Genomic DNA, 6,000 nt, shown 5'->3' with positions numbered 1-6,000 from the left:
CCACAAACTAAGTTAATTAAATCAAACCACGCAAAAAACCAGCAGGAAAATTTTTACCATCCCATTCATTCATTCATGATTAACGACGTCGTAAAAATCGCCACCCCCCAACTGTCACCCTAAATTTCATTAGACAAACACGAATCCGCTTGGTCGTGTTGATAATTGCGATAATGATAATTGCGACGGAAATGACAGCAACCTGTGACAAACTGCTCATCACAGTCGTTATGCTAACGCGCCGAAATGACTACCGTCGAAAGACTAATAAGAGCCTTAATCGCAACAAAACAACACAATGTTGCGCCTGAAACGGGCGCTGAAACCGCGTCTTTCAGTAGCGTCTGAAAGCGTCGTGAAGACGGACGCGCACCGAACCGCCCACGAAATCGCACGCGGACGCACAAACTGAAAACTGAAAAAATGTTGCCGGCCAAATGAGAAACTAGAAGCTGTGTGCAATTCGTCGTTTTTTGATGGTAAGTGGCTGGTGTGTTCCCGACACGATATAAATAAACAAAATTGCGATAAATGTTCCGCGTATAAATAAATACGGCCTTGGCGAGTGTCGGATGACATTAATTTTGTCTAATTAGTTAAGTGGGGGGTTGGAATAGCGCACTGTCTTTTAATCAGACTGATTGGTATCGAGAAGAATGTTCCTAAAAGCCTGATAAAGCTCTTTTTTCTGGTTCCAAGTTAATTTGGTTGTGCGGTGCAGGTTCGCAGTCGTTATTTTATTGTTCCATCGATTTCTTGCTGTTACGATGTAAATATTTATGTTTCGGCTGATTGAGAGGAAATTTGCATTGGTGAATCAGAACGGGTTCACGTAAGATAGGTGGTCAGAGGGAGAGCTCGTGTTTTGGGAACAGAATAAAAAAAAAATCGACAAAATTTAGTTGAAATAAAATGGGTTATAATTATGTAAATGCAAAAAGTATCAATTTGCGTTGAAGGTCCTGAATTGAAGTCTTTAAAGGAAGTTGTGGATAGCTCAGAACGAAGGACTTCTTTGCTCTATTTTTTCTTCTTAATAAAGTGTACATCTTCGATCAAAATTTCTGCTTTTTAGCTTTCAAATCCCACCATAAAAGTTTCATCATGATGATTTTTTTTTATTATTCTTCGTGTAAGTTTCTTTCTGTTTTTATATTAATTTTCATCTATTAACCTTATGTTTTCTTTCAATTATACCAAAATTGTGATACATTTATTTTATATTCCACTTTTTTCCTTTTAAATCATTAAATTACTTTCAATATTTCTGTGAGATAAGGGAATAACTTTCAATTTTCTAAAAAATATAACATTATAAAATTTAATCGCTTGCTGATGTTTTCCTGCTTTTATTTTTGTCTAACAAATTTTAAAAAATTGTAGCGAGTAAATCCTTGCTAATCCGGATTAATACGTAGGGAGAACGGTGACCCGGATTAGGTGAAAATCCGGAATTATAGGAGTATACAGCAATAAAATGTAATCTTGGGATTGAATTTGTTCAATTTGTCAATTATTTACTGAATAATTTTAAAAGGCTTTGCTCCTGCTGTTTTTCATCTGAGCTCTAAAGACTTTGTGCACCAATGAAAGAGGATAATCATGTACATTGTAATGTAATGTGCTAATTTGCCACACACATTATAAAATATACTCTTGAAAAAAGCATGTGATTAATTGGTTGCCTAAAAATGAGGGGTTTTTAGATAATGTAATTTAAAATAATAAAAGTTGTCACAAATAATAACTAATGCTCCACGAGATAGCCTTGCAAAAGAGTTATTTACTACCTTACTGCTTTAACTAACTCCAAATTTCATAGTTTTCACCTCAAAAAATGATAAACAACAATAACCCTAAATTGACAGGCACGAGCTGTCAAGTGTCAAATTTAGACGAAGCGGCCAAAGGTCAGCTACGATTCCAACATAAAAAAAATAAGACGTGAGATGACCGCGCGTCGGCGCCGCCTGGATTCAAATCGATGAAGCAGAAATAAGCGAGGCGAGCTCAGAACAAGGCTTTATACGAGTACTTGATACACGTTTATTATTACTGCTCCTCTCTGACATCACATTGTAATGAAACAAAGTACAGAATATACAGGGGTACCTATTCACGAGTAATAATGGGCCTAACAACGTCCCGACGCAACCAAATAAACATATTTCTCAAATGAGTAGATATCAATTGATCTTTTTATTTTTTAATGAAGCCAAGACGCTTTTATTAAGACAATTTCCAGTTGTCGTTACATGACATCTATCAAACCTAAAATGTATTTGTATTTAAATAAAAATAACCTAAAAAATTTACATTAATTTAGATGTCAACTTCATGTCAAATTAAAAAAAATCTAAAAGCAACTATCGTCTGTTTTTTAATCAAAGAACCACGACCTGTTGATTTAGGTTTGCAAATATTAAATTTTACTATATTTTATCTGTCTGTCTGTCATTTTTAATGTCCTTGAAAATACGCAAACTTCCAGCTAAAATTTCAACGTGTTATTAAAAATGCCTCGCAAAGTAAGACATTTATTAAACTCTCAAATTAGTTGTTATTAACTTTATTAACATGCTGCGCTACTAATATCTCTAATAACCTCAATTTTTATATGACGAGATTTTTGACCCTAAGTCAAAAGCGTACAATGTTGTCAGCTCTATTTTGGGTGTAAATTGCGGTGTTGTGGTTCTTTGTTAAAAAATAAACTGTATGTTTTATTTTTTTTTTAGTAAATATGAATGATCCATGAAGGCAACGAACGTGTATAACTGGTTGCGTTTCAATATTTGTAAGGCCCATTCATATTATAAATCTAAAAATGAGAAGAGAAATTGGTTGCAGTTTCGCTCGAGGAGATTATTTACTTCACCTGTCAAATTTGAATTTTGAACCAATCATGAAATCCTATTGAAAACCACCAATGAACACATCATTATATCGATAAATATTCCCATCCGGTTTTGTTACTCAACAACAACACAAGAACTAACTGCATTAATTAGTGTATCAATTTTTTTACATTTAGTCGAGAAAATAATCTCCAGATACATTTTTATTTTAATACACTCAAGCTTTGCCACTTTGAGCAACAACTGACGTTAATTCTGCAATTAGTTTTCGTGTTGTAACAAAACCTTTGCGTAAAATGAAAATTTATTCCTAAAATTATAAGCTCTTAAGATATTACTCTTGAAAGAAAAGTTTTAAAAATGATCTTTTGCTTTATTCGGAAATTTTTAAACATTCGTCGTAGATGTCACCAAATAACGACAATCATCTGACAAAACCAAACTTGGTTTATTTTAGAATTTCAACGATTTCAACAGGTTTGGTAAAAAGTTTTCAAAATTGATGAGACAAAGTTCCAGAACTCCCGAACGTTCAAATTAAATTGGTAGCTATTTATGAAGGGTAGTAACCACCCTTCGAATATTAATTTTGTGCAAAAAACACAATTTCCTCTCACGATATACTCGTAACTCACGACCGCACATTCAAGTGTATCCTTCCACTCGAATTCTACATTTCACAAACGAATCTTTACGGTTCGGTTAAATTATCCACAAGTTTTTAACCGAACCCGACGTCTGAAGATCACTCCAAGATGTAATACAGAGTTTCTATAACTCGATCCGGTTGGTTGCATTTTATTCCACGAAAAAAGGAAACGAATGCGGTCGTCTATTGTGTGGGTCATAAATTTTAGGATACACCGCCGCAATTTATGAACCTATCTCTAGTCCACATCCTTTGGAGTTTATTGTAGACTTTATTCGGACAATTTTTTCAAAGCGATAAAAAGAAAACTGTGATGCAAATGTACGTGCAGGTGCAAAAAAGGGAGATCTTGTGGCAAGCTGCCGCAATAAAAGATGTAATTTCATGCTTCAGAACGGGATATCTTAGATGAGATTATTGGGTGTACGAAATTTCGAGATTTTATATTGCAGGAGGAAGAGGTGTATAATTCGGCAAGTAATGAAAAGGTTGTGCCGGCTGAAATTCGAAGCAATTCGGTGAATGTGGCCTTATTTTGTCAGTCGCAGATTTTGATGACCGTTCATGTGAACATCAGTGAAATTTAAATTAAAATGTCTAGCATAATCCAATTAAGTTATGACGTAAATCGCTCCATGTGGGTTTATTTAATCGGGTTTTTGGTATTTAAAGTGGTCTGACGAGAGTTGGTTACGTTAATATTTTCCAAAAGAATGCATGTCTCTGTGGATACGTTGTTTGTACACTATAGGGGCAATGACCTCTTGGTCGAATAAGACAAATTATGTTGTAGCGTGCAATTTGTGCAATTAGCTCGAAAACTGAGGATTCAAAGTGGTAGTAAAATCGGTAACAAGCAAAACTTGCGTCTTTTAAAAGGATACCTACCTACTTTAAATCAGATTCTAGTTCATTTTCACCCTATGCGTTTTGCAGGGGGTTTGCGTAAATTAATTGTAACTAAAGTCCATTGTTTGAAACAATTGTAATTGTCAAAATTCCGTCAAAGACCAGTCTGTACCATCCTAAAACCTTTCGTTTCGCAACACTGTTTTGTAAAATCTCCCTCGAATCTCGGTCAGGTTTGAGGTTATGTCAGTAATTTCCAAATGTCAGAAAAGTTTCAGGTGTTCAGTTTCAGCAAATTTTGTGCTAAAAGGCAAGAAATAAAGACGATAATGACACTGAAAAATGAAACTGAACATACACAGCGGGAATTTATTTAATGGGTAATACCGGCTCATCAAAAAAGACTGTTTGAGCTGTTTGAGTTTAAGCAATTTATTTATTTTCAGAAACTAATTCAAAATTTTCAGACCCCCAATCGTCTTCCGAATCTGATTCTGCGGAAGGTTGAATTATTATTCGAGGAATGTCCTCAATTGGTAGATTTCCCATCAATTTTTTCCAGTCCTCTGTACCTAATCAGTTCCAGGCAGTTACGAATATTATTGGCCCACATATCAGGGGTAAAATTGTTCTCGCTGTGTCAGGGGCCGTCCAGATCCCTGCTTTCGGAAACTCATTTTACTTTTTATTTTAAATTTAAAAGTAATTGCGGTTTCAGTAGCGAAGCGCCTTCACCACGCCTTCACATCAAAATGGCTGACATACAATTGGCATTTTACGTTGCCAACCTAATAACCATAACTAGTGGCTCATACCAATATGACAACACTTTGACAATTGTTTCACAAAAATTAACTTCAAGTTACGACAAAATTTTTGTCATAGGGTCTTTGATCGGACATTTATTTAGGCCCGGTTTCTGGAACGGTCCGATAACTTAACGGCCGGTTAAATCAAGCGTTGCTATAGAAACGCTAGAAAGTGACCAATCACATTACATGATTTTTGTATTTATCGGAGAGTTAACTAACTGGTCAAATAAAATGTTTCCAGAAACCGGGCCTTAGTCGCACAATAAAACTCATGATTTATTATAGAAAATGTTCTGTTTTGTCTGTTCATTTATATTTTTTAGTATTTAAAAACTATTCACTATTCACATTCAAATTAGGTTAAATCTGGCTCTCAAGAAAGAAAAATATTTATTTTCTATTCAGTTTTATTTTATTGTTTGTCTTTCTTGTTTTCTTCATTTTTATTTGCCGCAAGCAAAATTCCATTATTTTAATAATATGGATGTAATTTTAGTTGTTACGTTGTTTTGGTAAGTGAATTTTAATGGTTCGACAGAGCCCACAGAACAACATCTCATCTGCAAGAAATCGAACTCTTCGTTATGATTCTCTCGTTAATAAAATTTGCTTCGGTTTTATTTATGAATGTAAATTATGTGTACAAAGTCGAGTCGGAATCACAACTTCCACAAGTTTCCAGAGCTTGAATTAATTAATACTGGGAAAACAAACACTACTTTAAACATCTCAAAATTAGCAACAAACTAAAATAATCAACTATTTTCAAATACATACTAACAAAACAAGTATTAATTACACGAATATGGGAGCAGGGAAGCTTGATCAATCT

At 34.5% G+C, this 6,000-nt stretch overlaps 1 protein-coding gene across 7 annotated transcripts in view; it reads left to right on the top strand.

Annotated features, from left to right (window-relative positions):
• Window positions 1-333: 333 nt before the first annotated feature.
• The window catches only part of LOC138139053 (uncharacterized), a 28,627-nt gene continuing 22,960 nt past the window's right edge, over window positions 334-6,000 (top strand). For 2 of the 7 annotated variants that reach the window (XM_069059209.1, XM_069059208.1), the window contains exon 1: window positions 340-479. The gene's annotated coding sequence lies outside the window, so the exon portion shown is untranslated. Of the gene's footprint in view, window positions 480-6,000 lie in introns of all 7 variants that reach the window. The other 5 variants (XM_069059210.1, XM_069059213.1, XM_069059212.1 and 2 more) reach the window with 4 other exon arrangements.

The sequence above is a fragment of the Tenebrio molitor genome, chromosome 9 (assembly GCF_963966145.1).
Source record: "Tenebrio molitor chromosome 9, icTenMoli1.1, whole genome shotgun sequence".
NCBI classification, from domain to species: Eukaryota; Metazoa; Arthropoda; class Insecta; order Coleoptera; family Tenebrionidae; genus Tenebrio; species Tenebrio molitor.
Note: the sequence above shows the minus strand (reverse complement) of the source record. Positions and strands in the feature narration are given on the sequence as shown.